A 26,039-nucleotide genomic window follows, 5' to 3' on the forward strand; every position below is an offset into this window, starting at 1 on the left:
TTATAGCAGTAAGGCACCTCGGGGTTTATGATGGTAACCAGTTTATTATAGCAGTAAGGCACCTCGGGGTTTATGATGGTAACCAGTTTATTATAGCAGTAAGGCACCTCGGGGTTTATGATGGTAACCAGTTTATTATTATCGGGGTTTATGATGGTAACCAGTTTATTATAGCAGTAAGGCACCTCAGTAAGGGGGGTTTATGATGGTAACCAGTTTATTATAGCAGTAAGGCACCTCAGGGGTTTATGATGGTAACCAGTTTCGGGGTTTATGATGGTAACCAGTTTATTATAGCAGTAAGGCACCTCAGGGGTTTATGATGGTAACCAGTTTATTATAGCAGTAAGGCACCTCGGGGGTTTATGATGGTAACCAGTTTATTATAGCAGTAAGGCACCTCAGGGGTTTATGATGGTAACCAGTTTATTATAGCAGTAAGGCACCTCGGGGGTTTATGATGGTAACCAGTTTATTATAGCAGTAAGGCACCTCAGGGGTTTATGATGGTAACCAGTTTATTATAGCAGTAAGGCACCTCGGGGGTTTGTGGTGTATGGACAATATATCACAGCTAAGGGCTGTGTCCAGGCACTCCGCTCGTCATCTCATGTCTAAGAGCTGCCCTTAGCCGTGGTATAATGGCCATATACCACACCTCCTCGAACCTTATTGCTTAATTACGCTCCTCATATTAGGTATTGTTTCTTCAACTCACTCATCACTAGGACTTTATTGTTAGAGAAGAAGCTACAAATGTGATGTATTTCACTTCTATTTATTTTCTATTGAAAGCAATTACACTAATCTCTCATATTAAAGAGCCAATTCATTATTTGTGTCTAATCTGGTTGCAAGCGCAAGAAGAATATTGAAGGGATTAAGTTGCCCATAGCCTTGGTCTTGGGTACGCTATATTTTCATTCCCCTAATGGTTACGGTTAGGATTTGGGGAAGGGTAATCTGATTCTGGATCTGTTAAGGCAACTTTTACTTCAATATCAACTTGTTCAACCAGCAGTGTAAGTAAACACCTTTCCCAGGACAAAGCAGGCACAAAGACCATTGTAAAGCCGCCACATCTCGTCTGGGTAAATATCTATAGAGAACGCAATCAACAAGATGAACAATTTTTTTTTAAATCACCTTGTTGCAACACAGGTTGAATCTTTTGTGTCGTCCCAAAGGGGCTCTCAGCCTTGAGTGGGCCGGCCATTAGAATACTGGGTGTTCCACGGCTGGGCCACTCCACTCTCAACATTCCAGAATATCAATGTTCCTAGAAGTGCCGCTTCGGTTGGGTTCTACTTTTATTTCTCCAGACCACTTCAAATGACTTTTATTTTCCTCCAGATGGTGAGATGAAATGACATAAAAGCTGTCAGCAAGTCCTATTTTCAGCTTCATTCAAACCTCCACTCGCTTTCTCACACTCACATAGATATGCACTTCTATTCGTTTCTCTATAGGGCTCTCACTTTTTATTCCCTCTTGCCTTCACTTTCTCGCTCTACATATTCTACACAGTCACTACGTCCTCCTTCAGCCATCCCTCTTTTCCTTCTCTTCTCTATCCTTCAGCCATCCCTCTCTTCCTTCTCTTCTCTATCCTTCAGCCATCCCTCTCTTCCTTCTCTTCTCTATCCTTCAGCCATCCCTCTTTTCCTTCTCTTCTCTATCCCTCAGCCTGTCCCTCTCTTCCTTCTCTTCTCTATCCTTCAGCCATCCCTCTTTTCCTTCTCTTCTCTATCCCTCAGCCTGTCCCCATCTTCCGTCTCTTCTCTATCCCTCAGCCTGTCCCTCTTTTCCTTCTCTATCCCTCAGTCTGTCCCTCTTTTCCTTCTCTTCTCTATCCCTCAGCCTGTCCCTCTTTTCCTTCTCTTCTCTATCCCCCAGCCTGTCCCTCTTTTCCTTCTCTTCTCTATCCCTCAGCCTGTCCCCCTCTTCATTCTCTTCTCTATCCCTCAGCCTGTCCCTCTTTCCCTTCTCTTCTCTATCCCTCAGCCTGTCCACATCTTCCTTCTCTTCTCTATCCCTCTGCCTGTCCCTCTTTTCCTTCTCTTCTCTATCCCTCAGCCTGTCCCTCTCTTCCTTCTCTTCTCTATCCCTCAGTTTGTCCCTCTCTTCCTTCTCTTCTCTATCCCTCAGTTTGTCCCTCTCTTCCTTCTCTTCTCTATCCCTCAGCCTGTCCCTCTTTTCCTTCTCTTCTCTATCCCTCAGCCTGCCCCTCTCTTCCTTCTCTTCTCTATCCCTCAGCCTGTCCCTCTTTTCCTTCTCTTCTCTATCCCTCAGCCTGTCCCTCTTTTCCTTCTCTTCTCTATCCCTCAGCCTGTCCCTCTTTTCCTTCTCTTCTCTATCCCTCAGCCTGTCCCTCTTTTCCTTCTCTTCTCTATCCCTCAGCCTGTCCCCCTTTTCCTTCTCTTCTCTATCCCTCAGCTTGTCCCTCTTTTCCTTCTCTTCTCTATCCCTCAGCCTGTCCCTCTCTTCCTTCTCTTCTCTATCCCCCAGCCTGTCCCTCTTTTCCTTCTCTTCTCTATCCCTCAGCCTGTCCCTCTTTTCCTTCTCTTCTCTATCCCTCAGTCTGTCCCTCTATTCCTTCTCTTCTCTATTCCTCAGCCTGTCCCTCTTTTCCTTCTCTTCTCTATCCCTCAGCCTGTCCCTCTTTTCCTTCTCTATCCCTCAGCCTGTCCCTCTTTTCCTTCTCTTCTCTATCCCTCAGCCTGTCCCTCTTTTCCTTCTCTTCTCTATCCCCCAGCCTGTCCCTCTTTTCCTTCTCTTCTCTATCCCTCAGCCTGTCCCCCTTTTCCTTCTCTTCTCTATCCCTCAGCCTGTCCCTCTTTCCCTTCTCTTCTCTATCCCTCAGCCTGTCCACATCTTCCTTCTCTTCTTTATCCCTCTGCCTGTCCCTCTTTTCCTTCTCTTCTCTATCCCTCAGCCTGTCACTCTTTTCCTTCTCTTCTCTATCCCTCAGTCTGTCCCTCTCTTCCTTCTCTTCTCTATCCCTCAGCCTGTCCCTCTCTTCCTTCTCTTCTCTATCCCTCAGTTTGTCCCTCTCTTCCTTCTCTTCTCTATCCCTCAGTTTGTCCCTCTCTTCCTTCTCTTCTCTATCCCTCAGCCTGTCCCTCTTTTCCTTCTCTTCTCTATCCCTCAGTTTGTCCCTCTCTTCCTTCTCTTCTCTATCCCTCAGCCTGTCCCTCTTTTCCTTCTCTTCTCTATCCCTCAGCCTGTCCCTCTTTTCCTTCTCTTCTCTATCCCTCAGCCTGTCCCTCTTTTCCTTCTCTTCTCTATCCCTCAGCCTGTCCCTCTTTTCCTTCTCTTCTCTATCCCTCAGCCTGTCCCTCTTTTCCTTCTCTTCTCTATCCCTCAGCCTGTCCCTCTTTTCCTTCTCTTCTCTATCCCTCAGCCTGTCCCTCTTTTCCTTCTCTTCACTATCCCTCAGCCTGTCCCCCTTTTCCTTCTCTTCTCTATCCCTCAGCCTGTCCCTCTTTTCCTTCTCTTCTCTATCCCTCAGCCTGTCCCTCTCTTCCTTCTCTTCTCTATCCCCCAGCCTGTCCCTCTTTTCCTTCTCTTCTCTATCCCTCAGCCTGTCCCTCTTTTCCTTCTCTTCTCTATCCCTCAGTCTGTCCCTCTCTTCCTTCTCTTCTCTATCCCTCAGCCTGTCCCTCTTTTCCTTCTCTATCCCTCAGCCTGTCCCTCTTTTCCTTCTCTATCCCTCAGCCTGTCCCTCTTTTCCTTCTCTTCTCTATCCCTCAGCCTGTCCCTCTTTTCCTTCTCTTCTCTATCCCTCAGCCTGTCCCTCTTTTTTCCTTCTCTATCCCTCAGCCTGTCCCCCTTTTCCTTCTCTTCTCTATCCCTCAGCCTGTCCCTCTTTTCCTTCTCTTCTCTATCCCTCAGCCTGTCCCTCTCTTCCTTCTCTTCTCTATCCCTCAGCCTGTCCCTCTCTTCCTTCTCTTCTCTATCCCTCAGCCTGTCCCTCTCTTCCTTCTCTTCTCTATCCCTCAGCCTGTCCCTCTCTTCCTTCTCTTCTCTATCCCTCAGCCTGTCCCTCTCTTCCTTCTCTTCTCTATCCCTCAGCCTGTCCCTCTCTTCCTTCTCTTCTCTATCCCTCAGCCTGTCCCTCTCTTCCTTCTCTTCTCTATCCCTCAGCCTGTCCCTCTCTTCCTTCTCTTCTCTATCCCTCAGCCTGTCCCTCTCTTCCTTCTCTTCTCTATCCCTCAGCCTGTCCCTCTCTTCCTTCTCTTCTCTATCCCTCAGCCTGTCCCTCTCTTCCTTCTCTTCTCTATCCCTCAGCCTGTCCCTCTCTTCCTTCTCTTCTCTATCCCTCAGCCTGTCCCTCTCTTCCTTCTCTTCTCTATCCCTCAGCCTGTCCCTCTCTTCCTTCTCTTCTCTATCCCTCAGCCTGTCCCTCTCTTCCTTCTCTTCTCTATCCCTCAGCCTGTCCCTCTCTCCTCACCACCCTCCCTTGACTGTCATTTTGCCTCGTTTGCTTCCCTTCTCAGCACAGCTGCTAGGCTCCCAGTAGAGACCGAGCCGCGGGGGTGTGTAACACTCTAAACCTTCCCCCTCCGCTGCTTGCTTCCTTCCACACTAAAATGTTACAGCTATGTAGAGCTAGGCAACGCAGCACAGCCTTGACTTGGGTCGGCTCCAGAGGCAATTATGATAATAACGAGGGTTTTTAAACGAGCAACAGTGTGCAATTAGAGCCTTTAATTACCTGCCTTAATCCAGGGAAGATTGGAGATTGCAACTCTACAGTCAGAACTTTCTTGTTTTCATAAGATCGTAAGCTACAGTACGTGTGTGAGGGGGAACAAGTATAGTCGGAGCAGAGAAGAGAGATGGGCTCAAAGAATATGACTAGGATGTAACCGTCATGACACAGAGAAGCCTTTACGTCAGCAGTGGAAAGTAATGGCGGTTGTTGCCACTCTGAGTTACTGCTCAAGTGGGACTATTGGTGAAAAGAGACGAGACAGAGAGAACCTAAAGTCATCTAAAAGCCCTCTGAAAGAGCAACAGAATGTGGCAGGCCAACGTGGACGTTTCATAGAGAATATGTCATTCATAAACTCACTGCAAACTACCAACGTGAAAACAAGTTCCCTTCACAACTCAGCAGGGGTTGTGAACAGCCCGATCCCTCTCTTTTTAAGGGAAAGTGGTGACTGGCGATGCTGCATGTTTCATGAGCTGTTTTCTGCGCCAGCAGTGAACAGGATTCACAAATGCAGAAGATGTGTAGCTGCTATTGAAACGCATGAGAACGTTTGAGTTCACAGTAACTCACGACTCAGGCCCTGTGTGGGACCGCAACGCATCTCTGTGTGTGTGTGTGTGTGTGTGTGTGTGTGTGTGTGTGTGTGTGTGTGTGTGTGTGTGTGTGTGTGTGTGTGTGTGTGTGTGTGTGTGTGTGTGTGTGTGTGTGTGTGTGTGTGTGTGTGTGTGTGTGTGTGTGTGTGTGTGTGTGTGTGTGTGTGTGTGTGAAAGTAAAAGTAAAAGTAAGCTCCCCCTGTCAGAAATGAAACAGAAGTTGTAGCCCTGGGTGGGCCGGTCCAATTAAAACGCATGCAGAGCGGTGGGGTGTGAGTTTCTCTCCTACCGAGCAAACACAAACTTTCAAACTTCAAACTCGCCTAAATAAAACAACAAGCGTTGCAATGATGGCGGAATAAATCAAACTTCAAACTGACACATTTTTCACTCCGTTTTGCCTACTCAACAGTGATAGATGGGGAGATACCATCTTGTCAGCTTGTCTGATGGTCTCCATCAATGCTGCATGATGGGATTTAACACAGATTTTACAGAGGGGGTATTTTTTATCTTCCTCGTGGAGGAGATGGCTGGGAGTCCCTCTACAGGGCTAAAATGTCCCCCTCTCACGACCGACCAGGTCTGTGAAGCCCCAGTATCAGTTCAGCTCCTAAAGTTCTGCTGCAGGAACTTTGTCAATGTCCTAAATGACACCTTATTCCCTACATAGTGCACTTATTTTGACCAGGGCTTTGGTAGGCAGTAGTGCACTATGTAGGGAGTAGGGTGCCATTTGGTAAGTGGTCCTCATAATGAAAGCTTCCTCTGCTTTCTAACTTATTTTTCCAAAGAGATGGATGGATTTAGCTGAGAGCTGCGGGAATGGAAGGAGAGGTATGATGAACAATGTTCTCTGGAGGTTTTTTCTTCTCTGTTCCCTTCAGTCAAGTGGTAAATAACACCCACTCCTTCATTACCACACACACACACACACACACACACACACACACACACACACACACACACACACACACACACACACACACACACACACACACACACACACACACACACACACACACACACACACACACACACACACTCCCTCTCCAGGTGTCATATTGAGATGTGCATCTATCTCAGAGGCGGACAGGACACCTGAGATGTATGAGCCTTTTGGAGCCTCGGCGCTCTCTGTCACGCTAGGCAGGATAACAGGAATGTTCTTTTCTAAATACACAGGCAAGACAGCTGGTGACAAACCCAGCTATCAAAACAGCTCTTAACGGCAAACAGGTTTGCGTGTGGAACTTGGTAACGTGGGACTAAAAAAACAATTAAATGTAAAGGCGGGTCTCAAGGACACTGTTCTCACACGGGATCTGTTCGAGAGGAGGGGTTGTCCACCCACTAGTTCTCCTCTTTGTGATTTGTTTAATGAGAGAGAGAGAGAGAGAGAGAGAGAGAGAGAGAGAGAGAGAGAGAGAGAGAGAGAGAGAGAGAGAGAGAGAGAGAGAGAGAGAGAGAGAGAGAGAGAGAGAGAGAGAGAGAGAGAGAGAGAGAGAGAGAGAGAGAGAGAGAGACAGAGAGAGAGAGAGAGAGAGAGAGAGAGAGAGAGAGAGAGAGAGAGAGAGAGAGAATCAGCACCTGTAGCTTATGCATCTGCTGAGATAGATAGACTGCCCCGCCGAGTGTTTAAAAGAGGAGACTTCTGGCTAGGGCATTTATTGGATGTCCTCAAATTAAATGAGGGTGAAAGCAGGACCATTACAGGACCATTACTCTACAGCATTGTGGGATAAATACCTTGAATAGATACCTGGGAGACCAGTGAATCCAACATGAAATCATAGGCAGAGAGAAGATTAACACTCAACGAGTGGATACTCCAGATATGTCCCAAATGGCACCCTATTCCCTACCAAAGTGCTAGCCACTACTAGTTACTACTAGTGCACTAAATAGGTAATAGAGTGCCATTTGGGATGCAGATTCTGCACTCTCTCCTACACTTTTCTACGGTAAGATAGGCCTACACGAAGCCCTTGGGCCTGCCTCCGTCCCACCTCTGTAAAGGAATTAAGAAAATCAACTTTGGGTCTTTTTGGGGGGGGGGGGGGCAGCTATTACACTGTGATCTGATGATCTCAAGAGAAAGGAAAATGGTACCGTACAAGTGGCGAATCTTCAAATGAACTGAGTTTCAGAACCCAACATTGGGCCTTAAACCACCTGGAGAATACTTCCTTATGACTATAACAGAAAGTCTGGGGCAGAATCAATCATCCATTTACCTCATAAGGTAATCAATCATAAACGGTAGGGTTACGATGAGGTAATGTGCAGAGTGATGTGTTTGTGGCCGCCTGCCTGCACTAGTGTCTGCCTCAAGGTGCCAAAGTTAGTCTGCTGGTGCAACGTCGCGCCTCTGGGCTCTGCTCTGTGGGAGCTCTCCTTCGCTCGTTTGTCATGCACTGGTCGTTCCTCTCTTAACACAATTATGGCTGTTTGCTCTCCCACAACAGATGCTGATGAGGTGAGCGGGGGGGATCATCTAATGTACTACTGTGTGTGTGTGTGTGTGTGTGTGTGTGTGTGTGTGTGTGTGTGTGTGTGTGTGTGTGTGTGTGTGTGTGTGTGTGTGTGTGTGTGTGTGTGTGTGTGTGTGTGTGTGTGTGTGTGTGTGTGTGTGTGTGTTCGCCCGGCGATAGGAGTAGAAATTGAATTTTGATAATGGAGTACATCCATTTGGAGAGGCTTGGCAGAGTAGGGACAGTGAGGAATCCGAAAAGGTAGCGAGGAGAAGAGAGGAAGTGTAACGACAGTATGAAGCAGTATAAAGGATGAAGGATCGGACCAATATGCAGCGTGGTACGTGTCCATGTTGATCATTTATTAACACTGATCACCAAATACAAAATAACAAGGAGAACGAAACGAAAACGAAAACTAAACAGTTCTGTCTGGTGAAGACACAGAGACAGAAAATAAACACCCACCACTAAAATGGGGAAAACAGGCTACCTAAGTATGATTCTCAATCAGGGACAACGAGCGACACCTGCCTCTGATTGAGAACCATACCAGGCCGAACACATAAATAATACATAGAAAAAAGAACATAGACGACCCACCCCAACTCACGCCCCGACCAAACTAACACAAAGACATAACAAAGGAACTAAGGTCAGAACGTGACAGGAAGGAGGAAACACCTACTTGACCTCCCTGTGTGTGTAAGCAGAAAGTGAGATCCGGAGTGGTGGAGCCCGGCTGCTTACTGTAAACTCACTTCAGATGAGGGACACTCTGTCACCCAGAATGCATAGCAGCGTCCAGAGCCAAAGATGCAGATGATTGATTATGTACCAATGGGTGGTCCGTGGGATGTGCAGATGACATGTGAGCCTGTAAGTAGTAGTAAGTGTGTCCACTAAGTTAAATGGATTTGAGTAAGGCTACGTGAGTAAAGTGTTTAATGCACATGGCTAATGTGTTTAAAGAGACTAATGTGTTTAGAAGTGGAGGACACTGAGCAGAGGAGAGATGAACGTATGTGGATGACATAAACAGAGGATTAGTCAACTATTTAGAAAGGAGCGAGTGTAGAGACTAAATTAAACCGGTATGGATGAGAAGTGTGTGCGTGTGTGTGTGCGCATGCGTGCGTGTGTCCGATGTGACAGCCACTCCCGTAATTGCCAACGCTGGGAGCTCAAGTTCTGCGGCTTATTTTGTTGGAAATGTCAGTGCTTCCACATGGGACAGAGGGTTGAAAAAAACACAAGCCAAAACAAACCGAAAAATGTGGATGTCAACACTATTTTAAAGCGCCGTGGGACTCTTTCACGGTACAAGAGACAACAACATACATCATCGGCACGGTGGGTTTGGTTGCTACCCAACGTTACGGTCTCCAATCAAAAGGTCATTGAGAGGGAAGACAAAACAAAGAGCAAGAAGTAGGTCATATAATATTGAGGGAAACTTCAGATGAGGGTTTTGGTTAGAACAAAATTGCACCTGTATTTACAGAAGGGCTGTAATAACCCTTAGTTCAAATGTACCTAGAGGCAGGGCCACTTAAATAAATAAAGCATGTTTCTTTCTCTTCCACTTTTTCAAATTAGTAGTATTATCAAAAATAATGAGCCAGATCAGTTTAAGTCACATAAAAATGTGACTTGGCTCAGGGGCAGTTCAAACCACAACAAGTACAGGAAATACTTACCATTTGTACTGATTACTGCAGTGTTTAAATCAGGCTATATCTGAACATTTTACAGGAGTAACTTTCTACTTTACAGACGTCACTAAAACATTGTCTTCCTCACCATGGGTGGTAACACTTCATTTATGGGCAATTTAGAAGTGTGGAAGAAAATGAACAATAATCATATACTCTTCTGTGGAATTAGTGACAGTTTTGGACACTTAGGAAAAGTCAACGGGGGTTATTTATTTTCTCTTTATCTCCAGAAATACCCGAAAGAAAGAAAGAGAAAGAGAAAGAGAAAGAGAGAGAGAGAGAGAGAGAGAGAGAGAGAGAGAGAACTTTTGCCCAGAGCCTATAGGGCCAAAAGTAGTGCACTATGTAGGGAATAGGATGACATTTGGGACTCAGTCAACAAGGCCTGGGAAGAGAAGAGAGAAGAGGAATCCATGCATGAGCCAAGAAGGTCTGGAGAGACTAGAGAGTGACGAGATGCTTGGACCCAGAGGAAGAGACACTTAATGATGAAATGGTGTTGAAAGCTACCGAGCCACACGGCCCTCCTCTGTGAGAGAGCAGAGTCCCAATGTTTCCACCCCACTGAAGCCTTACAGGCCAAGGCAGACTATCAGCTACAGTGACATTCAGAGAACACACACACACACACACACACACACACACACACACACACACACACACACACACACACACACACACACACACACACACACACACACACACACACACACACACACACACACACACACACACACACACACACACACACACAGTCACAGCTATAAGAAAAGCCATGAGGTAATACCCCTGTGATGCTGTATAAAAAACAACAACCCGTCTATGTAAAGATGATGAAACATGACAAATGTCTTGCTTAATTAAATCCACAGACCGTTTTAGAAGAAAGTAGACCAGAAGATATTGACAGTTGACAGCCAATCCCCTACTGTACCCTTCTAGAGGAGGACAAAGTCAAACTGTCTCTGAGCAGCAGGCGACGCTGGACAGGTGGACACCACATCACTGAGGTACACACAGGCACACGCACACACACACACACACCACGAGTCAGACACACACACCACTTGACCTAGCCTGCAGCACCACCTCCATCTCGCAGTCTTAATTGCATTGGAATACACTTTGTGGGAGAATGCAAATCTGTGGCCAATAATAAAATAAAAAAACATTGTCCTTCACTTCCGTTCGCTCAGCCGGTAGCTATGATGAGCCGGAGCGACCACTAGCCACCGTGATGCAGTTTGTACTTCCTCTCCTCTCTCTGCCTGACGCCTGCCAGATCAAATTATCTCCCACCGTGATTGGTCTTTCGGGGGGGGGGGGTTACACAGTCATCGCCCTCTCTTGGCTTGACTTTGAGTAGGGAAAAATGTGTGTGTGTGCAGCATACTTTGGAGCAGGTAATGGAGAGCATGCTGGGATAATGGTTGTACAGGAAGCTGCCATGACACCTCTACCAGGGGTAATTTGGGCAGACAAAAACTAGACTCTGGTAGGTTGGCAATACACACCGCCACACACGACATACACTTTAGAGACAAGCACACACACAATTACATACACACACACGAACACACACCTGATATGACGCAGCAGCTGCCATTACTGCTTTCCCAGTGGCCTCAGCCAAAGTAGTGGGCCAAGACGGGAAGATGGACAGGTGAGGTGGGAGGGGGAGGGGATCGATGGAGAGAGAGAAATAGAGAGATGGCATGAGAGAGAAAGGGAGCAAGAGCGATTGAGAGAGATAAATAGAGACATAGAGCTGTGTAGAGAGAGAACAGACTGTGGTGCTGGGCTCTGCTCTGAGATATTACAGGTTAATTAACAGGGTGGCACGAAGGCAGCATGTCATGTGTGCAGCTGGGTTGAGAGGTGGGCGAGACAGAGGGGGCGAGGTGTGTGACATTCAGCCTGGCCTCCTCACATGTCGGTCGGGAGCTCTACTCTCCCTCTCTCTCAACACCCTCTCCCTAGCTGTCTCTCTCTGCATATCACCTATCTCTCTCTCCCTACTTCCCTCTCTCAACATCGCTTTCTCTTTCTCTCTCTGCATATCACCTATCTCTCTCTCCCTACTTCTCTCTCTGCATATCACCTATCTCTCTCTCTCCCTACTTCCCTCTCTCAACATCGCTTTCTCTTTCTCTCTCTGCATATCACCTAGCTCTCTCTTTCTTTCCCCCTCTCTGCCTAATTCCCTCTCTCAACATCTCTTTCTCTCTCTCATATCGCCTATCTCTCCATAAACACCATTATGCCGTTCACACTCACTCAATCTGTCCACTGCTGCTCCGAGCCAATCAACTGATCCCTCGTCTGCTCCAAGCCAATCAACTGGAAGATACATGTGGCAATAAGAACAGTCAGGCATTCATTCTACAGGGAATGGCATTAAGTAAAGGCCACAGTATGGGATATATCAAAATGAATAAGCCTAGGTCTATAATAATATCTTAAGACGCACTGTAGAATATTCTAGAAGGACATCTCAAAGCAAATATAGGCCCAGGACTATTACAAGGTGTAAACCACTATCTACTGTAGGATATGTGTCTGTCGAATGTGTGACATGTCCCACACTAGACAACCTCCGTAAAGCTATGACCAATCAAGGACACACCCCCAGCTTTATCAAAGTGTTTGACATGGAGATTAAAACCACCATGAACACACAGAGAAAAATGTTCAGCAAAACCAACACAGTCAATTCCAGGGGATTTGGAGCCATTGTTTGATCTAAACGTTTGGGAGGGAATGGAACTAGCAGTGGGCTTTAAAACGAATTCCCATATGGTTGTGCATAGACAACATTTTCTGTTTTAGGAAAGTAACTTCTAAATGTATTTTACGAGACAAAAAAAGGGTGTTTATTATCAAACTTAAGGGTCATATCCTTCCAATGATTTCCCCTCCCTTACCTCGTATCTAGCCTAAACGCCCAAAGCCACCATCAAATTGATAGAAATTGGTGGATTATTTTGTTTGTTGCCAATTTTGTTGTTCAAATGGACATTGAGACAATATATACAATTACTTGGGTCTGTAACAAAAACCATACAGGTCTCCCAGTGGTATAATATAATAACACATGGTTGGGGAATGTGCATTTTTCATATTTTCCATCTGAATTGGTGAGATAAGGAGGTATGATTTTGAAAAATACACCTTCCCCAACCATGTGTTATTATAGTATACCACTGCAAGACCTGTCCAACATTTCAAATTGAACTGAAACACACATGTAGCCTAGCTACCAGAGTTAGCCTAGCTGAGAGGTGGCCTAGCTACCAGAGTTAGCTTAGCTGAGAGGTGGCCTAGCTACCAGAGTTAGCTTAGCTGAGAGGTGGCCTAGCTACCAGAGTTAGCTTAGCTGAGAGGTGGCCTAGCTACCAGAGTTAACCTAGATGAGAGGTGGCCTAGCTACCAGAGTTAACCTAGATGAGAGGTGGCCTAGCTACCAGAGTTAACCTAGATGAGAGGTGGCCTAGCTACCAGAGTTAACCTAGATGAGAGGTAGCCTAGCTACCAGAGTTAACCTAGATGAGAGGTGGCCTAGCTACCAGAGTTAACCTAGATGAGAGGTAGCCTAGCTACCAGAGTTAACCTAGCTGAGAGGTAGCCTAGCTACCAGAGTTAACCTAGCTGAGAGGTGGCCTAGCTACCAGAGTTAGCCTAGCTGAGAGGTGGCCTAGCTACCAGAGTTAGACTAGCTGAGAGGTGGCCTAGCTACCAGAGTTAACCAAGCTGAGAGGTGGCCTAACTGCCAGAGTTAGACTAGCTGAGAGGTGGCCTAGCTACCAGAGTTAACCTAGATGAGAGGTGGCCTAGCTACCAGAGTTAACCTAGATGAGAGGTGGCCTAGCTACCAGAGTTAACCTAGATGAGAGGTGGCCTAGCTACCAGAGTTAACCTAGATGAGAGGTGGCCTAGCTACCAGAGTTAACCTAGATGAGAGGTGGCCTAGCTACCAGAGTTAACCTAGATGAGAGGTGGCCTAGCTACCAGAGTTAACCTAGATGAGAGGTGGCCTAGCTGCCAGAGTTAACCTAGATGAGGTGGCCTAGCTACCAGAGTTAACCTAGATGAGAGGTGGCCTAGCTGCCAGAGTTAACCTAGCTGAGAGGTGGCCTAGCTGCCAGAGTTAGACTAGCTGAGAGGTGGCCTAGCTGTCAGAGTTAGACTAGCTGAGAGGTGGCCTAGCTACCAGAGTTAGACTAGCTGAGAGGTGGCCTAGCTACCAGAGTTAGACTAGCTGAGAGGTGGCCTAGCTACCAGAGTTAGACTAGCTGAGAGGTGGCCTAGCTGCCAGAGTTAGACTAGCTGAGAGGTGGCCTAGCTACCAGAGTTAGACTAGCTGAGAGGTGGCCTAGCTACCAGAGTTAGACTAGCTGAGAGGTGGCCTAGCTACCAGAGTTAGACTAGCTGAGAGGTGGCCTAGCTACCAGAGTTAGACTAGCTGAGAGGTGGCCTAGCTACCAGAGTTAGACTAGCTGAGAGGTGGCCTAGCTAGCCAGAGTTAGACTAGCTGAGAGGTGGCCTAGCTACCAGAGTTAGACTAGCTGAGAGGTGGCCTAGCTACCAGAGTTAGACTAGCTGAGAGGTGGCCTAGCTGCCAGTTTGTTTTTTAATTTCCCCCCTTCACCTCTTTCTCTCTTTCCTTACCACTCGTTCTCATTAAGACTATGGAAAACTTGAGGAGCGGATTGGTCGATGTTTTCATTTTTCAAGTGCTTGTAGCCATTAGACGGCACCAAATCATCCATCAGGCAAATGTGTTTCTGGTTAGGGCCTGTCAATTTAACAAGTAGCGAGGCTCAATATGCAAGATGTATTACACTCCATTTCAATAACCTTCATTATTTCTTTCAAGTGTCGTTCGTTTCGTTTTCTATTTCCCTTCTTATCCACACACACACACACACACACACACACACACACACACACACACACACACACACACACACACACACACACACACACACACACACACACACACACACACACACACACACACACACACACACACACACACCCTCTTTCACCGACAGCAGCAGAATCTCCTTGCCAAATTCAGTACTTGAGCCGCACACCACTCCGAGCCAGGTGACATTTGATTTGCCTATGATCAATCAGAAGCAAAGCCTCATTCCCATTTCCAAACCATTGGCCACAGACATAAAATGATACCTGCGTGCCAATCCACCCCATCTAGACTTGAGGAAGGGTGCAATTCTATATCTTTGTGGTGCTGCAGAAAATTCCAAACGGATAAAATGTGTGGGATGCTGAATTTCAACTGAAGACGCCCATAAACTGAAGTCAAGCACACGTAAATGAAAGCTCTCCAAAAATGCCTACCATTGCCATTAACAAACCTGGGCTCATGTGAACCCATATAAACAGTTCTGGAGTTCTCTCAATAACAATAACGAATATAAATTACCGCAGACTACAAATTGTAAAACAAAGATTGCAACTGAGATGTGTTTTTTTAATTGTATTTATAAAAACTGATTAATTCATTTAATCCATGCACACTCTCCAAAACAGCTGAGCAAAACAATTGAAATGTAGCCTAACCACACAAATCTAGTCAAAACACAATTGCAAAATAAATCTTTTCAAAACCATTTCCTCTGTAATTGCTAAAAAACCAACCCAATCCAAGAAGATATATAAACAACTCATTCTCAACGAGAGCAAAGGACCACACCCTTCTCTCTAGGTCCCAAATGGCACCCTAGCACCTATATACAGTAGTGCACTCCTGTGGGCCATATAGTGAAAAGTAGTGCTCTACATAGGGAACAGGGTGCCATTTGGGAGACATCCTCTAATTACACCTGCCATGATCACTTTGGCTCAACTGTAGTGGTCGGTCGTAATAACAACAATAGGGAAGGAGCACTTGAGGAAACATGTAGGGCTTGGAATTGTCAGGGATCTCACGGTACAATACTATCAGGATACTTAGACGCCGATACGAAATGTATTACCGTTCGCTGTCTGCTGCAGAGAGACGAGAGACCGTGAGAAAATGAGTTTTTGTCAGTCGGGGAAATAAAAGTGCTGAAAACACGTTGGTTCACTATTTAAAAAGAAGATGGAGAACAAGTCATGAAGGAAAAATACTGTAATTGTGGTGCAGGTACAGCCGACTACGGCAAAAATAATATTGCAATATTGCAAAAACGATACAATATATTATTTTTCAATAAGTAACTGTATGCCCATCACTGGAAACATGCAGTGGATAAGTTCTCTGTGTGTGTGTGTGTGTGTGTGTGTGTGTGTGTGTGTGTGTGTGTGTGTGTGTGTGTGTGTGTGTGTGTGTGTGTGTGTGTGTGTGGGGGGAAATCCCCCAGTCTGTTGTCGCTTTAATGAACATATCTGTCCCTGGCTGGCTGACGGGCTCGGCTTTAAGAGGTTACAGCGTCTCAGTCTCAGTCTCTACCTCATTCTGGTCACAAAGCTGGACTTTGTAGGAATGTTGATCTCTCTCCAAAAAGCGAGGGTGGGTTAGCCTCAGCTCCGGCCTTGGCTCTCACTGAACTGAATGGCTGAATCAGTCCCAGGCTCAGCCACAAAGAAAAGAGAAGAATGATAGCTTGATCAAGACTGCTTCACCGAGAAACAAGTCTGCTTCACCGTTCTGTGAACTATCCCCCCCCCCCACACGCACCCCCCCGACCGTAAGAACGCCATGGGGGGAAACGCGGTTCATATTTGTGTTCATGACCAACCGTTTATTTACTGCAGCGGTCATACAAAACACAGCGCAAAAGAAATCACACAGGTGAAACATATATCTGCTGTGAAAAGGAAAAGGTCAGAGTTCAGAGAGATTAAAAGCAGGCATAAATAAAAGAAGCTACGCTTCAAAGCATCATGTCTCCACAAGACCACTGTAATATCAGCCGTGCTGAAAGGGAAATCGCCATTTTCAATGACAATGTCAGAGGGCCTATTTTTAAATACGGTATTATACGTCAATTCTTCTAGCCTGAACACATTCAAATCAATAACACCTTCTAGCCTACCTGAACACATTCAAATCAATAACACCATATATCAAAGAACGTGCAGTGTATCTGGTGTCTGAAACTAAGACATTACATTCAAATTACAGAGAGAATAATCACTACATTACCTTCAAGCTGAGCTCTTGTCCAAAGCGTTTTTTAATCAGTCACTCACAGATAGTTTTTTCATATACAGTATTGCCATGGCTGTAGGCTACTCATATTCAGTACAGTACTCCTGTGACTGTACACAAGTTGCTCAGCCGGGTTCCTCTGTGAACGAGCAGCGCCCACATTTTAAACAGGTACGGCAGAATAGGGGCTAGGTCACATGGTGTTGAGCTGACGTACCCTACACGCCTGACGGAACATTGGGCAGGCGACACACCAGCAGCCAATCAGAAATGGTTACGGAGGGAGCATGGTAAGCGAATGGAGCAGGGCGGTGTGAGGAAAGCACACTTCACATACCGTGCTATGAGGAAACATCCGTCACGAAAATACAGGAGTCAATCATTGAGAGGTCTAAAAAGCCATACTAGCGAAGCCATACCAGTTCTTTAGAACACAGACAAAGCTGACAAAGAAACATCACTTCAACCATAACACAAAAAAAAAATCCTTTACATTTTTCAATTATTATTATAAATATGATTATTGTTTATCTTACTGTACATCTCAGACACTTGGGAGAGATGCACCACTAGACCTTTCAGTAAAGGATGTACATCTTGTACATCTTTAACCATTGGGATTTATAAATGCAACAGCTGGGGAATGGTACATTTTCTGCTTGACGCTGGAGGGTCAATTAATAATGGCGGAACTCGCGCTATCTCACGGATGATACTCATGAACGCACACACAACCAGGAGACCAGACCGGTGTGTTGGCCCATTTGGCAGACACAACTCATCACCAACCCTGAAGCAACAGAGCAGCGGAGGGACACAAACACACACACACAGTGGAGCGACACACACACACACACAGTGGAGCGACACACACACACACAGTGGAGCGACACACACACACACAGTGGAGCGACACACACACACACAGTGGACACACACACACAGTGGAGCGACACACACACACACAGTGGAGCGACACACACACACACATACAGTGGAGCGACACACACACACACACACAGTGGAGCGACACACACACACACAGTGGAGCGCGACACACACACACACAGTGGAGCGACACACACACACACAGTGGAGCGACACACACACACACAGTGGAGCGACACACACACACACAGTGGAGCGACACACACACACACAGTGGAGCGACACACACACACACAGTGGAGCGACACACACACACACAGTGGAGCGACACACACACATACAGTGGAGCGACACACACACACACAGTGGAGCGACACACACACACACAGTGGAGCGACACACACACACACAGTGGAGCGACACACACACACACAGTGGAGCGACACACACACACACACACAGTGGAGCGACACACACACACACACAGTGGAGCGACACACACACACACACAGTGGAGCGACACACACACACACACAGTGGAGCGACACACACACACACACACAGTGGAGCGACACACACACACACACACAGTGGAGCGACACACACACACACAGTGGAGCGACACACACACACACAGTGGAGCGACACACACACACACAGTGGAGCGACACACACACACACAGTGGAGCGACACACACACACAGTGGAGCGACACACACACACACACACACACACACACACACACACACACACACACACACACACACACACACACACACACACACACACACACACAGTGGAGCACACACACACACACAGTGGAGCGACACACACACACACAGTGGAGCGACACACACACACACACACACACAGTGGAGCGACACACACACACAGTGGAGTGACACACACACACACACACAGTGGAGCGACACACACACACACAGTGGAGCGATACACACACACACAGTGGAGCGATACACACACACAGTGGAGCGACACACACACACAGTGGAGCGATACACACACACACAGTGGAGTGACACACACACACACACACACACACACACACACACACACACACACACACACACACACACACACACACACACACACACAGTGGAGCAATACACACACTGTGGAGTGACACGCACACAATGTGGAGTGACACACACACACTGTGGAGTGACACACACACACTGTGGAGTGACACACACACACAGTGGAGCGATACACACACACAGTGGAGCGATACACACACACACACACACACACACAGTGGAGCGATACACACACACAGTGGAGTGACACACACACACACACACACAGTGGAGTAACACACACACACACACACAGTGGAGTGACTCACACACACACAGTGGAGCGACACACACACACACAGTGGAGCGACACACACACACACAGTGGAGCGACACACAATGCATACAATGTCTCCCCAGCTGGAGGAAGTATTGGGAGCTGGAGGTGAGATGTGTGGGGAGTCGGAGGTGAGACGTGTGGGGAGCCGGAGGTGAGACGTGTGGGGAGCCGGAGGTGAGACGTGTGGAGAGCCGGAGGTGAGACGTGTGGGAGCCGGAGGTGAGACGTGTGGGGAGCCGGAGGTGAGACGTGTGGGGAGCCGGAGGTGAGACGTGTGGAGAGCCGGAGGTGAGACGTGTGGAGAGCCGGAGGTGAGACGTGTGGAGAGCCGGAGGTGAGACGTGTGGAGAGCCGGAGGTGAGACGTGTGGAGAGCCGGAGGTGAGACGTGTGGAGAGCCGGAGGTGAGACGTGTGGGGAGTCGGAGGTGAAACGTGACTTGTGTGGAGGAAGGAAAACGGGGAAGGTTCAGGACAAATGATCCAGGGATCGGATTCGGGGCAGGATTCCCACTGGCGTCCAGACACACACTCACGCACACACACACACACACAGTTCATTACATCCCCATCACAGCAAGTAACTGGCAGAGACCGCTCACTGCCGAGGGTCAATGTCTCAACTCCAGTTGAGCGTTCCTCTAATGTGTGTCAATATGGCCATTGGCTGTAGGTACATGGATGGTCCACTGACATAATATGTCAATAAGTAGTGTCTTAAGAGCTGTATCGCATGTCGAATATTCGTTTTCAGGTTTTTCATCAATTAGTTTGTATTGAAAAAGTGATTTTTGATATTGGGTTTTTAAGTATTTTTAGCAGGTTGTTACCTGAAAATAGCATTTTGCAACACTTTGTTAGTGAGCACCAAAGCAGGCATTCTGCAAGGGAGAACCAGGATGTGTTCCAAACACCATCAAATTCAGGGACAGAGTGAGCGGGATTGAGTATTGCCGAGCCAACGGAAAGAGTATTATTTTATTTTTGTTTTCGCACCAAACACACATTCACACCTCCAGATCTCTATTCATTGTCAGTTCACAGACCACATGTTCATTTCACATCAAACCATATGGTTCCAACTAACACCAGAGATTCGGCAAACATCTGGAAGAAACATATTTTGAACCATATTTTACACATAAAAGTTATTGTCAAACTAGAATTGTCCAACCAACCACATAAATCCATAGTAAAACAACCAGTTTACAGTGAGCCTACATGTACCAGAGCCCCCAAAAATGATCCTACATATTTAGATATTGTGAAACAACCAGTTTACAGTGAGCCTACATGTACCAGAGATGGCAACAACAACAAAGCAATCCATCATAATTTTAGAGCTGACATAATGCCATCAAAGCCTACATGTACCAGAGCCCCCAAAAATGATCCTACATATTTAGATAGTGCCTGGCCCCAAAAAAATTTAGGAGGTTTACAGTCCATTACCAGAGCCCCCAAAAATGATCCTACATATTTAGATATTGTGAAACAACGTGTGTTTACAGTGAATATTTTATCAAAGCCTGTAGTGCCTGGAAAGGGAGGAGTCCATTAATATTTTAGTGAGGTTCATAGGGAAAGACAATTGGCTGATGTTAGGAAGGGCAAAATAAATCTGAAGGTGGTTGGAGTTCGACACGATAGAGCCAATAAAACCACTCTAAGCTTAAATAGTGTGTGTGTGTGTGTATGTGTGTTTGTATTCATGTGTGTGTGTGTGTGTTTGTGTGTGTGTTAATCCCTTTGAAGTACTCTGCACCTTCACATTCTATAAAGAGAGGTGGAGAGGGAGAACATGTTCTTAAAAAGGGAAAATAAAATCGAAAACATACAAAGGGTCTGGGTGTGTGTGTGTGTGTGTGTGTGTGTGTGTGTGTGTGTGTGTGTGTGTGTGTGTGTGTGTGTGTGTGTGTGTGTGTGTGTGTGTGTGTGTGTGTGTGTGTGTGTGTGTGTGTGTGTGTGTGTGTGTGTGTGTGTGTGTGTGTGTGCGTGCGTGTGTGTGTGTGCATCATTACAGAGACACACAGAGAGGTTTCCATTCTAATAATACGCTGACTCTCTGCAGTGCTGTTCATTGCATCAGCAGCCATCGCCATCGGACTCGCAACAGAACAATACATAAATGCATCAATACAGCCTAAGTGTTTTAGCAGGTGTATTGGGGTGTGTGTGTGTGTGTGGGGGGGTTCACTGGGCCAGAATAACATCCCCACACACAGCTGCCTTTCATTAAGGTTCACATGCTGCTATCATAACAAATCGCCTCCCTCGAAGAGTGGGAGGGAGGGATGGAGAAAGGGTGGGGGGACGGCAGGCGGGGATGTGTTGGGGAGTTTTTATTGTGTGTGGGGGGTGGAAGTGTGTGTGTGTGTGTTTGGTGGGGGGGGGGTGCGCGTGTGTGTGTATGAAATAAATCACAAACATTCACCTTTCCCCTCTCCAATCTCTCCCTGTGATATGTTGTGATTGACAAAGTCCCAGACAGACAGAGGAGCTGTCCTCCCTTTCCCTTTCCTCGTCCCACCACGCCACAAGTGCACTCAACTCAGTGAGCTGGGAGCTGCTCGGGAGCTTTGCTGGGGCTGGTGTGCACTGTGCACTGCTTGCCCGTGGCGGAAGGGAGCCTCTCCTCTAACCCCATCTCCTCCTCCCTCCCTCCCCTCCTCCTCACCCCCGACCCTCCACCGTTTCAGCATGGCTGGGCTGCAATGAGCCCTGCTCCAATGAAACACGCTCTTCCAGGCAGAGTGTGGCGCTCGGTGCCGCCGCTCCTCTCCTCTGCTGCACTGCTCACGCACCACACTTAACAAGCTGCTGGTGAATCAGCCTTGTGCATGCCCTTGGTGGCTATTCCCTTCCTCCCTTCTCTTCTATACATCTGGCGCTCTACCTGGGCCTCGCTTCAGTTTTCATGGTTGCTTTACCACTGCCACCGCCTGTCTAAGGAGAGGAGGCATTCTCTTCATCAGGCCTCGAAGTATCTCTCTTGCCCTATCGTTTGGCAAGCCTCTGAGGTGAAGTACTGGGTCTTCTGTTCAAACGGCATTGATCTGATAGTATTAATGAAGCAAAGGCACATTTGACAGAATTAACACTTCAATATGTCACTGAAAAATGAATTAGAGGCTATATTTACACAGAATAAACCATCTGGTGCACACAGGGAAGTAACGGCGACTCCTGAATAAGAACACACACTGTTGATGCGATCAGAATGACAAGTGGCAACCGTCTTTCAACCGGTCACACCTGGGCATGGATTTCGGGTGAGGATCACGACGGCCAAACGGGACTTTTTTAACATCATTATAGTAACAAATGGACTTCTTTTTAACATCATTATAGTAACAAATGATCAGCCTGATCCCATCAATCCATCTAATAAAAAGTAACCCGTCCCTACAAACTATGTCCACACTTCAAAAAGGCCCCTGCTCCATCTCACTCCACCTCACCCCACACCATCCCGTCTCACTCCACCTCACCCGCTCCATCCCGTCTCACCCACTCCATCCCTTCTCACTCCACCTCACCCTGCTCCATCCCGTCTCACTCCACCTCACCCTGCTCCATCCAGTCTCACTCCACCTCACCCCGCACCATCCCGTCTCACTCCACCTAACCCGCTCCATCCCGTCTCACCCGCTCCATCCCTTCTCACTCCACCTCACCCCGCTCCATCCCGTCTCACCCCACCTCACCCGCTCCATCCCGTCTCACTCCACCTCACCCGCTCCATCCCGTCTCACTCCACCTCACCCCGCTCCATCCCGTCTCACTCCACCTCACCCTGCTCCATCCCGTCTCACTCCACCTCACCCGCTCCATCCTGTCTCACTCCACCTCACCCGCTCCATCCCGTCTCACTCCACCTCACCCGCTCCATCCTGTCTCACCCACCTCACCCGCTCCATCCTGTCTCCATCACCTGCTCCATCTCACTCCACCTCACTCCACCTCACCCGCTCCATCCCGTCTCACCCACCTCTCCATCCGTCTCACTCCACCTCACCCGCTCCATCCTGTCTCACTCCACCTCACCCGCTCCATCCTGTCTCACTCCACCTCACCCGCTCCCCACCCGCTCCATCCTGTCTCACCCGCTCCATCCACCTCACCCGTCATCTGTCTCTCCCACCTCACCCGCTCCATCCTGTCTCACTCCACCTCACCCGCTCCATCCTGTCTCACTCCACCTCACCCGCTCCATCCTGTCTCACTCCACCTCACCCGCTCCATCCTGTCTCACTCCACCTCACCCGCTCCATCCCGTCTCACCCAACTTCACCCCGCTCCATCGTGTCTCACTCCACCTCACCCGCTCGTCTCACTCCACCTCACCCGCTCCATCCCGTCTCACTCCACCTCACCCGCTCCATCCCGTCTCACTCCACCTCACCCGCTCCATCCCGTCTCACTCAACCTTACTCTGCGCCATTCCCACATCATCCCTCTCCATCACCCTCCACCCACCCTCCACCCACCCGGGAAGCATTTGTTTCCCGGGTAGAAACCTTTGTCTGATTTAGGCCTACCAGGGGCATTTCATAAAGATAAAACCTTCTGCAAAGAAGGTGTGTCAAATACATCATGTTATGATCCTCACATCTAGACCTAAATAATAGAAATGTATTTTTCATTTTTCACAAACTAACTTTTGGTGTTTGCTTATTACCTTCAAAATATTGGTCTTAAAAGTTATTGTTTAGGGCGGGAATTTAAATGCAGCAATTTCCTCACTAAAAGGCAATTAAATATCTTTCATTGTGGTTATTGATTACCTAGCCTAATCATACAGTTCCCCTTTGCAGGGTAGGCCAGGCTGGCTCCCTGTGCCTGCTCAGAAGACCGGCTGGCTCCCTGTGCCTGCTCAGAAGACCGGCTGGCTCCCTGTGCCTGCTCAGAAGACCGGCTGGCTCCCTGTGCCTGCTCAGAAGACCGGCTGGCTCCCTGTGCCTGCTCAGAAGACCGGCTGGCTCCCTGTGCCTGCTCAGAAGACCGGCTGGCTCCCTGTGCCTGCTCAGAAGACCGGCTGGCTCCCTGTGCCTGCTCAGAAGACCGGCTGGCTCCCTGTGCCTGCTCAGAAGACCGGCTGGCTCCCTGTGCCTGCTCAGAAGACCGGCTGGCTCCCTGTGCCTGCTCAGAAGACCGGCTGGCTCCCTGTGCCTGCTCAGAAGACCGGCTGGCTACAAACCAAAGTTAAGCTATCAAAAAGAACATAAAACTTCCTCGCACAATGAAAATGAGCACAATCATTTGAGAAAATATAGTAAAAATACCATAAAAGATGTACAATACTTGAGTAAAAATGAGAGACAGCTTGAACAGAGCAGAACAAATATCTGGCCTCTTTCTCTCTCTGAGAAACACACAAGAGTGAACTATAATAGTTTAACTGTGTATCAAATCTCTCTGTGCAGTGCCACATTATAGCCTGGTTCAACTCCATAAGACCCAGTCCCTGTTTAAACAAAAGCCTATTTAGGAGGATCCAGGAATCTTTCGTCAGGCCTCTATCTTCAGTCTCATTTTTCAGATACAATTACAGAACATGAAGATACCTCGGCTCTTTGTTTTACCTACACTGGCTGTCTGCACCATGTCCAGGCTGTTTAGAGGGCACTGGTCTGAACCTACTGGAGTCAACCACTATAAATGGATTATAAAAATAAATAAAACATTTTTTTACAAGAGCGCAATCTAATTTTACAATGTTTAGAAAACAGGAATGATGTTATGTTGAATTATATGAAATGTTTTCATTAAAAATACTAGTGTGTGTGTCCCTCTATTTCTACTTTAAAAAATAATAAAAAATATTTCACCTTTATTTAGCCAGGAAGGCCATTTGAGAACAAGTTCTCATTGACAACTGCGACCTGGCCAAGATAAAGCAAAGCAGTTTGACACATACAACAACAGAGTTACACATGGAGTAAAACAAACACACAATCAATAATAAATAAATAATACTACTGACTAACGGTGGTGTGCTGATTCTGAGAACAAGATGCAACATAACCGTATGCACCTTTTCAATTAAATAATCTACAACTGTAAAGTGACAGTGTTGACCTTTAAGAAAAACGGAAAACAGTCTCTATGTACTGAAATAACTACAAAATGTTTCATAGCATTACACATTTAAACTAGTGTTTCTGATGTTCAATAAAGTATCTATTGACTGTCTAATAAATAATTGTTACAGGCCTGCTGTTTCTTTAACCAATATAAACCCTTAAACAATGTTTCACCCCATATCTTAAAATAGCCTAACCTGGGGGTTACATTAAAATGAACGAATTACGGAACATTTTATTCCTGCTGTAGGCTAAAGGGACCTCCAGGCTCAGTGCCTCTGGGGGAAAGAAGGGCACAGGGTAAAGAAGTGAGCCAAATCACACACTACACACTCTGCACCATATCTATCTCAGGGACAACGACATGATTCATAGTCCTTTTTAAAATGTATGTGACCTGGAAGCTTTTCAAATATTTTGGTATACCGGTAGCGTATTCTATTAAATCGCATTGTTGGCATCCCCGTTGGATAAAGACTAGGGTCTATATTCAACCCGTAACGCTGAAGAGCCGCTTTATAGCGCAATTGAAAATGAAAGGCAATGTTCCCGCGGTCGCATAGACTGCATTCACGGTAAACGCGGCATATGTTGGCTCAATGTAAATTATATGTATATGTATATCTGCAATCTGTAACGCTTCAGCGATACACATTGAACAAAGCCCTAAGACTACTTATATGGGGATACATCTGTCAGGCTACAGCTTTAAGGACCCAGTGAGGGGACGAAGCCAGTCCCTTATAATAAACCAATACACGTTATTGATAACCAGCACCGTATGCCCAGAAATGATGACAAACTGAAAGCTTTACAGCGTTCTGTCATGTGTTGTGAAAGGTCCTAGATAAACCGTAATGATACAGCGTATTAATAACACAGTGGAGCGACATATCATGTATTTGTCGCCTTTGTAGAGAAGGAAGACAACGATGTATTATTTTTTTCTCCATTTTATGCATTTGTCTGACTATCGACCTGTGCCCGCGTCGCCAAAGAGCACCTGATACAAACGAACACTGG

The 26,039-nt window shown here is 47.0% G+C and overlaps 1 protein-coding gene across 8 annotated transcripts in view; it reads right to left on the bottom strand.

Moving 5' to 3' along the window:
* The window catches only part of LOC124001108 (teneurin-3-like), a 476,023-nt gene that overhangs the window by 448,764 nt on the left and 1,220 nt on the right, over positions 1-26,039 (bottom strand). The gene's annotated exons all lie outside the window — the stretch shown is intronic.

The sequence above is a fragment of the Oncorhynchus gorbuscha genome, linkage group LG17 (genome assembly GCF_021184085.1).
Source record: "Oncorhynchus gorbuscha isolate QuinsamMale2020 ecotype Even-year linkage group LG17, OgorEven_v1.0, whole genome shotgun sequence".
Classification (NCBI taxonomy): domain Eukaryota; kingdom Metazoa; phylum Chordata; class Actinopteri; order Salmoniformes; family Salmonidae; genus Oncorhynchus; species Oncorhynchus gorbuscha.